This window comes from Dendrobium catenatum, unplaced genomic scaffold (genome assembly GCF_001605985.2).
Source record: "Dendrobium catenatum unplaced genomic scaffold, ASM160598v2 fragScaff_scaffold_253, whole genome shotgun sequence".
Taxonomy (NCBI): domain Eukaryota; kingdom Viridiplantae; phylum Streptophyta; class Magnoliopsida; order Asparagales; family Orchidaceae; genus Dendrobium; species Dendrobium catenatum.
Window position 1 is genome coordinate 207,929 of NW_021318715.1, and position 10,182 is coordinate 218,110.

Genomic DNA, 10,182 nt, shown 5'->3' on the forward strand with positions numbered 1-10,182 from the left:
GTTGGCAGGGGCGGATCCAGCCTTTTTTTTGGGGGGGGGGGCAAACTCAATATATAAAAAAGTAAATACTCCCATTTTCATTAGCAAAATTCTAAGTAATACATTGGACTTCATTATAATTTATGAAATAAAAAAGAAAATTACAAACTTTGCATTATACTTTGCATTTTCTGATAATGTTGCAAAATGACTTCATTTGGAATTGAATCAAATACTTCTTTTTCAATATATGACACTAGACAGTCATTGAGCCAAGCATCACCCATTTTGCTACGCAGTCGATGCTTAATAATCTTCATTGCAGAAAATGCTCTCTCCACCGTAGCAGTAGCAACTGGTAAAGTCAATGCCAAAACAATAAGTCTATATACCAGCGGATACACAATATTTTTTTTGGCCTTTACAAGCTGTTTTGCAAGAGCTGCTATACTGGTTAAAGATGTAAACTCATCACTAGTACGCATATCAATAATGTAAGTAGATAGCTGATGATCAAGAGACATAAGATCAACCATAGAGAAATCTGTCGGATATAACTCTGCAAGACGAATTAATTTTCTCTTATCATAAGCAGTGAACATATCACTCGGATTTAGACATGTCACACAAAGAAGTAACTCGGTACTAGATTCAGAGAAACGGTTATTAAGTTCCAGAAGCTGCATATCAACAACAGTGTAGAATAAATCAACTCGATAATGATGAAAGTTTGTTATTTCTGCACTTGTTTTTACTGATCTTCCGCGAGTCTTGAATTTAGAATTCATATTTGGAACTTCAACTTCAAAAACATTACAAAAACGTGACACTTCTTCAAGTAAAGGTTCCCATCCATTTTCCCTCAACATCTGCAATCGTTGCTTGGCCACTTGTACTAATATCAATCTCGACACGTTCTTTTCGTTTCAAAAACCTTTCCATTTCTCAAAAGCCTAACAATGATCTATCCAATTAAAAAAATTTCAAATCAGTTAACAAAGTATACAAGACCAATGGACATTAATTCGAGATTATTTTATGTGTTGCAAGAGCATAATCTTTAATTTGAAAAGCTAACAATAAGATTATGTCTCAATACAAATGACAAAAACAAAGGTTTAGATAACTCAAAGTCTGTGTGAGCAAAGCATATATATAAAATCTAATTGTCTCATCCAATTACCTTATTGGTACTGATTACTGAATTAATTCATTTAGTTGAGTTAAACCTAATTAATTGAGTTAATTCATTTGAGTAATATAAAGAGTAGTTAGAACTTAGAAACACTACGTTTCCACATTTCTTCCAACTGGGAATTCTCGGTTAGAAACAACATAGAAATTAGTAATTCATTTGAGTAATATAAAGAGTAGTTAGAACTTAGTTAAATCACTACATATTTTCAAAATTTGAAGATGAATAGCATTATAGCAAGCAACCTGATAAGGAAAAATGCAGTGAAGAAGATAATCAAGTGAAGAAGATAAACAGTAAAATATCCAAATTTCTTCAAGATGCAGATAACAAGATAAGGAAAAATGGAAGCAAAAAAAAGAGCAAGTGGAGATTGTGGAGTAGTAATGAGAAGCCAAACAATCAAAACTTGCCTTCAAAACAGTGAAGAAGGCTGCAAATCGGGAACTGGAAAGAGAGGGCAGCGGCGAGCCGGCAACCTCTTCGGCTCTTCACGTAGACACGAAGATGAAGGCTGCAGGCTGTGAACAAGAGGGATCCGCCGCCGCCGGTCTGCTCGTCCTGCGACTTCGACTTTGCGAGGCAGCGAACTCGACTGGAGCACGGGTGACAGCGTGAGGAAATCGCGAACTGAATGGGGCAAAATGGCTCACGATCGGAAGATTTAGGGCTTTTTTTTTAGGGGGGACAAAAGGTCTAAAATGCCCCTTCTCTATAATATTTTTTTTTTTAGGGTGGGCATTTGCCCACCCTCAGCATACCGTGGATCCGCCACTGCATGAACAATATGAGCTCGTCAAAATCCATACACATTGACATTAAATTTTTATTGTGAAAGAAATGGTTTAGAGTTCTTAAATTGCTATTAAACATGTTAGTACAAACTTTATGATTGCAGACATACTTACTAAAAGATTACCACCTAAAGTATTTCATGAGTATGTGACTCATATGTGTGTAATTTATTTTGATGATATGCTAGCATAGTAGAACTTAATTTGTATTATTTAATTATTGTAAACTTATTTTTTGATCAAACTAAAGTGTAGTTATTTTGGTTATTAAAAATATGAAATAAAGTTACTTAATTTCATTTGCAATTTAGCAAATAATGCTGAACCTTTAATGATAACTCTTTTAAGTTATAATATTGGATCAGTTAAAAATAGTCATACTTTGATATTATATTACATGATATTTTCATACTACACATGCATAATTGATCTATGTCATTAATTTTATTAATATAATGATCATTGATGGGTCTTGTTATGAAGAATGTAACAAATATCACTTTGATTCTATATTGATGGACCAAATTTTTAGACATGATATTTCATAAAGATAACAAATATTGAGCTCTTATGAATATTAATAATGTATATATATGTTGAACAAGTGGGAGGTTGTTGAGAAATTTTTATATGTATGTCCATTAAATATATACATATAAATAGAGTATTATACATTAAAAGCTATCTAAAAATAAGCTAATTAAATCTTGCGATATATTAAGATTTAAATTAGTATTTGACTTATGTGACATCTCATTTTATTTTATATGAAATTAAATATTGTGTAGATGCCAAGTATTTATTTTCTTTTAATGGTGGGCTAAAATAAAATAAATATATTTAAAGTATAAAAGGATCGTGGTCCCTAATTTAAACGGTTAAGTTCTCATTTCTTTCATTTCTTTTTTTGAGTGAAAAGAAGGGTCCCTCATTCTCTTAAAAGACGTCACTTCAAATGTGAAAGACTAAAAATCTCAATTATGCATTTAAATGGATTCATGTACATTTCTAATATCTTTTCTCAATGATTTGACATGTTATTCGGAGACGATGAAATTATTTTTTGTCTCAATTAATTCCTACAGTCAAAGCTCCCAACTAACTGACCAAGGTGAACTACATTGATAATGATGAGAGCATTTTAGTTAGAGAAACTAAATGTAACTATATTATAGGGAATTAGTTACCAAAAAAATTTGTCACGATGTCCTGATGCAAAACACTTCAGGATGAATTTGATGTTACTTTATCGTCATATCTAATTGTGTCAATCAATCTGATTGTATTGTTGTCTCGGATATCAATTTTATTGGCCAAGCTAACGAGGGGTTCAAGTGCTTCGCACCCTAAATATTTTTGAACAATTGTATTTTGCTATGACGTTGTGGTGCTGCATTGTCTTATTGAAGGCAAATAGAGAGCAGAGCACCATGACTCTCCAAACCTTGGCTCCAAGGCACTATGACTTTGCCATGAGATAGATAGTGAAACATTATGATGCTCTAGACCTGTTGTTGCAATGCTGTTAGACAGATTGTAGTAGAGAGTGGAGTGTCATGATACTACGAGGAGGATTGAGCAGTTTTCTTTCTCGATTTTCATGAAAGACTATGTTCATTGCTTGTATTAACATGTTTTATATTTGTTAGTTCTAGGTAGAGAACAATCTAAGAGTGAAGAGAGATAAGTAAAGAGTGAGAGAGAAATTGATGTACAAGTTTTCTCTAATTTTCATAGTATATTTTTTTGTGTGATGTGCATGCCTTCGTGGTTTTTTTCTTAGTTTCGAATTTTTCTATGTTAAATCATTGTATTCTTTCTTTTTGCTGCATTTTCTCTTTTTTTATTATCTTCCCTGCATGTTTTACTTCCCTAACAATTGGATATCGTCTATGTTATGTCAAGATTAGCACCACTTTTTGATATCAAATATTGCATTAATCTCAGCATAAAATATGCATCCTTTAAATCCATCTTGAAGCAATTTTCATCAAAAAATCTTTATGTAATTGTTTTTATTGATTATCCTTTATGACTTTATCTACTATATTAAAAAAAAAACATATATGATTTTATTATGCATAACTTGTTAAGTTTAAATATGCTATTGAAAGATTTAAGTCAAATTTCTTGAATAAAATGCTCCTTGAATCACAATAAAAATTACAGTCAATAAGGTATCATGATTTGTGTATTATTTAAATATTTCAACATTAATTTTAAAATTTTTAATTAAACGTACGTTTTCACAATAACTTTGATCTGCGTACTCATAGGAAAATTTTAATGATATAATATGTTCTAAAAAAAGATAGCACATTTTACTTTGCTTTTAGACATAATGATCGAAAAATATGATAGCGACCATACAAATGCTTATTAAATTAAATAAAATAATAAAATATAATGATGGAAATGTCAAAATTAAATTCTAAAAGATTTACTGAATTTGTGCATTGACATCATAACCATTTCCTTGATCTATTGATGAAAGGCATGGAAGTATTATAAGGTAACATGATGTGATGATTAATGACTCACAATATCATATGGTTTTCGGGAAATTATGAAAAATATGGCTGTATAAAAATTAGCTTTATTGAAATGTAAAGGACTTTTTGGGCAGCTTTTCTATTATTTTATTTCTTTTAGGCTTCATTTGAAATAATTTTCTTATTATTTTATTATTTTCAATACATAATTATAATTTTTATTTAGTCACTATTAATGAAGTCTTAAGCCACCTTAATAATTCCGAGATTCTTTAATATGATAACTACACTATTTGATAAAAATATTAAAACCTTTAGATCAGATAATGCTAAAGAATTAAATCTATCACAAATTTTTAATGAAAAATTGTTATGCAACAATAATCATGTGTGCTAGAGCTCAACAAAATTCATTGACGAACGAAAGCATTAACATATATTAGTGGTTCGTGTATTATATTTTCGATCGAATATTTTCATTCAATATTGGAATGAATGCGTCCTCACCACTACTTTCCTAATAATTACAAAACTCCAAGTGAACTTCTATATGATAATAAGGTAGATTTTTCCATTTTTAGAGTCAATGCAAGGAGAGATTATTAGGTGCGGAGTGGTGACGTGGAGAACCGTCCGCAACAAGCATTGGGGGGTGCTCGGTACCGAGCGGTACCGAGCACCCCCCAATGCTTGTGAGGACGGTGCGCACTCCGCACCTAATAATTTTTCCCATGGCAAGAAGCCCACACTTGTGTTTTTCTTGGATATCCTCATGGCAAGAAAGCATACAAAATATATGATCTAAAGACTCGACAAATATTTACCTATCGTGATATCATCTTTCATGAAAATCAGTTTCCTTTTGAATCGAATACAAACAAAATCAAAATTATTGACCCCTTACCAGATTTAGTCAATCCTAAATCCTTTAATGAAACAAATATATATTTGGGCACCCTCATAATTAATCACAAGCTATAAGAAACTACCACCAATTTATCAAAATTAATTCTTAGCAAGCATTCCACAAGAATCAGAAAACCTCCTTATCTTGAAGATTATCATTGCTAATTGCTCACTTTCATAATATAATTAGAAGCAATACATCTGATAATAAATATGCTATGTGTAACTATCTATCATATAAATTTATTTCCTATTCATACAAAAACTATATTCTAAATGTTTCATCCAACTTTGAGCCATAATCTTCTCATCAGACTACTAAATTACAAGAATGGTAGAAAGCGATGAAAGATGAACTTGATGCTTTACAATTAAACAACACTTGGACTGTTACCACTGTACCCCTGAAAAACTTGTTATTGGATACAAATGAATGTATAAAAGTAAATATAACCATGATGGTTCCATTCAAAACCACAAAACCGGAGTTGTCGCTAGAGGATACACACAACAAGAAGGAATATATTTTAGTGAAACGTATTCACCAGTCGCTAAAATGTTAAAAGTTAAAATTTTATTAACCCTCGCTGCCAACCACAATTGGAACTTGATCTAGTTAGACCTCAATAATGCTTTCCTACACCGGGACTTATTTGAAGTAGTTTACATTGATTTATCATCTGATTATATCAATAAGGGGGATGCTTATCATCAAAATCAGAAACTTACATGTCATCTACATAAATTCATATATGGGCACAAACAGGCTTCGAGATGACTGTATGCAAACCTCTCCCAATTACTTATCAGGTTTGGATTTAAACAATCAAAATTAGATTACTCATTACTTACTAAAGGTACTAGTTCTAACCTCATAATTTTGTTAGTATATGTGGATGATATTATTATTGCAGGACCATCTAATGAAGCAATGTACCTAGCTAACTAAGAAGTTTCTCAGTACTCAATTCAGCCTTAAAGATTTTGGCACTCTCAAATATTTCCTTGGCCTTGAGAATGCTTGATCAAGTACATATATCATTCTTTCACACAAAGACATTATACTTCACAACTACTCTTAGAAGATGCGGGTATGCTTGCATATAAACCCAACAATATTCCTATGGATCCTCAGAGCCACCTCAATATATGCAATAGATGGAGATATTCTATCCGACGCTAAACAATACAGAAGCCTCATTGGACGATTACTGTACATAACATTATCCAAACCAGACATCACATTCACTGTTCACAAGCTTAGTTAATTTTTGGCACCACCACGTATTGCAGCAACCAACCTACAGATTGCTCATTTGCGCTGCTTTGATTATGTATCATTTTGTATTCTTATTTCCCTTCAGATTGCTCATTTTGGTTGTTAGAATATTGGCAGCATTTTTTCTTAGAGAAGTTAACAAACATGCAAATTGTTAAGCCATTAATTCGACGCGATATTTTTTTTTTATTTGGGGGGTTCGATTTGAAGGTTTGTGGGGATCGAAGAGGTAGAATATTAAAAAAATACCTTCATCCAATCTTAATTGATTTTTGCTCCTTGGCATTAAAAAGTAGAGACACCATAAGCTTCTGCATGCCCAATAAAATGCAGTTCGGTGCACTGAACAAGTAAATCTAAAGAGTAGAATTTATTCGGTCGGGAGACCAACTAGACGTGCACGTGTATCGAACAAAAAAGTGATGTGACACGTTTTAGTTGGTCTCCAGATGCCGTCCAGTTGTCCGCACATAATAATTTTTCCTCTATCTCTACATATTTACAAAGAAAAAGAACAAAATGATCCCTTGATTCTTTATAAATAATCAAAGTGATCTCCAACTTTTAGGCTTTTGAAGATCAGATAAAAAAATACATGAAATAATTATGATAATTATCAGTCTCCCTTAAGAACATACTTTCAACCCATCTTAATTGGCTTTTACTCCAAGATATTAAAAAAGTAGAGACACCAAAAGCTTCTGCATGCCCAATAAAGGGAAAATTATTGCATCTGGTTACCTGACAGAGAGATGCGTTCGGTCTCTCTCTGTCTACAGTAACCTGCGCTTTACTGTACTCAATATATATATATATATATATATCATTTTAAATAAGTAAATGCTGAAAATATTTTAATGATATTTAAAAAAAATAATGTTATATACATAAGAATTTAAATGTTTAATGTGTTAATAAATAAGAATTCAATGATATTTATGTAAATAACCTTCTTTTATTTTTCTAAATTTTCTTGCTTCCGATTTTTAATGCTGTCTGTGCATTTAATTAGCATGCTATGAAGCCTAAACTACTCTTGTTTTGTATTATTACGCTGAACAACTTCGAAGCACTATGCAAAAATTCATTGACTTTTACTTATATTATAAGCATTAAGCAGGCTCTTTTGTTGCTTATTAACATATATGCCATTATTTGGCATGCAGAAGCTGTCTGTACTTTTTCATGTCTTAGAGTGAACGACAGCTAAATTGGAGGAAGGTGTCTTCTGGTAGAGAAATTATTACATGTGATCACCGGATTATCTGAAAGTCAATTAGGATCCGTCATGTCATCCGGTACACAGCAGTATATAGCAATGATACATAGCAAAATGATAACGTGGTGCGTCCTAATTGGCCTCTGAACATTATCTGATGACCGCACATAATAATTTCTCCTTCTTGTGGGGTGACTACTTATAATGATTCATGTTTTTTGTTTGTTTTTTTGTTTTTTTTTTACACCCTAGGTTTGGAAGACGATACACCCCGTCAATACGATTTCATGGATTATTTTCAGGATGCGTAATATTTCCAATTTGAGGATTGTCATTTTATAACATAATATGATTTATAAACTTGATATTTATTGCATTCAATGAGTATTACAAAATTTAATGCATGAGAGATTGTGCAACAGTACATCACGAAAGACCTATATATCAAATTTGCTAGATCATTATGAGCATATGAATAAAATTAAGAAATTTGCAAAAACAAGACTACGACTAAAATCAATTATAAAAACCTATTATAAATGGCAAAGATATATGCCTTTTTATCATAGAATGATATGTTTACACCAAAATAAATAAGTTAATGATTTTTAGGCTACTAACACGAAACTCCAAGCCTATTAGATATTCAACTAACAAAGCTATGATGGCAACAACTCAAAAGGCCCTACAATAAGTGAAGCCAAAAATTATATTAAGCACACACTTCAAGGCATAAGAGTGGATATCCAAATCAATCTTAGTCATGCCAAAAACACCAAATCAATCTTAGTCATGCCATAAACACCAAATCAATTATAAGTTAATGTGATCTACCTTAGGGCCTAACAAGACACCCTATGAAGACCAAAAACCTATATAAAATAAAAGAGGCCCTCTCTTCATGCATGCTACAATCCACAAGAATAATTTAAGAGCAATTAATTAAAATGAATATATCAACCAAATATCATTTAGCATTAGCAAAAGAAGAACCATTAAGGAGAAGAAAAGAAGTAGGATGGATGAAGAAGAAATATTTGTTGTTGATGAAGAAGAATGCAAGGAGAGAGGAGCGTGAAGAAACTTTAGTGGCTAAAGTGGAGAGAAATAAACAAAGAGGAAGGAGAAGGGAGGGTTTAGCAGTTAATGTAGTAGAGGAGGGAGAAATTTTGATGTCTTAGATCTTATATTTCCTTTTAAATGGCGAGAGAGAAGGCCTATAGAGCGAAAATCACGAGAGGAGGTGGGAGAATCATGTGATTATTGCGATTAGAGAGACAAGGGTCGAGTATGTGGGGCATTTGACTGGAGCGATCCTTTCGTGCGATCCGTTTGTGCGCAACAAAGGTAGAGTGGCTAGCGAGGCCTTTGTCTTGCTTGTGTGTTGCTGCGATGAGAGAGAGCCCCGACTGGCCGGTCCAAGTTTGAGCGTTACATTGATCTCCACAAACAATTAAATTACTGAAAAAATAAAATTATAAATAAATTAATAAATATCATTTTCTGTTGGTATTAAAGACTTAGACACTTTGGACTTTGTCTAATAACACTTGCTTGTAATTTACTAACAAGTAAAATGAGAAATGAGAAGGCCTATGATGAAAATAAGCCCATTTTGGAGTCGGGCTTGGCCTATAATGGTTTTAAAATAAGCCCATTTCGTAGACTCGAAATATACTTCAAACGAGGCCGAATACTGAGCCCAGTTTAATAGTTGTGATTATTTTTTGTTAAAATTTTTTTGTTGGGACATTTAGGTCATTTAAGGCAAACTCACACACACAACACATACACAAAGATTCAAATCCAAGACGTCTTAGTTGGAAAGCTAAGCTCTCAACAAACAGGCCAAGGCGAGCTGTGTTTGTTAAAATTTAATAATGCTAAGTATTTGTGCGATATGACTAAGGCATCATTTGGGATGACTTTTAAAGCAATTTTTTAGTATAAAAATAAAAAATTTTGTACTAAAAATTATTTAAGAAGCAATAAAAAAGCTGTCCAAAATGAAGTCTAAGCCACATTTGAAACGACTTTAGACCACAATATTTTTCCTATTTTGAATAGATTTTTTACCAAAAAGTAACTTTACAAAGTAGTAAAAAAGTCATCTCAAATGGAGTCTAAAGCTTAAATTGAGATTATTTTCTTATTGCTTCTTAAAGTAGCTTTCTCATATAAATAATTTAATTTTTATACTAAAAATTTATTTTAAGAAGTTGTAAGAAAGCTGTCCCTAACAAAGCCAAAATAGCAACATAACTTTTTAGGTTTTTTTTTTTTAATTTGGAGCGTAAATGAGTTTTTTTTTTTTTTTT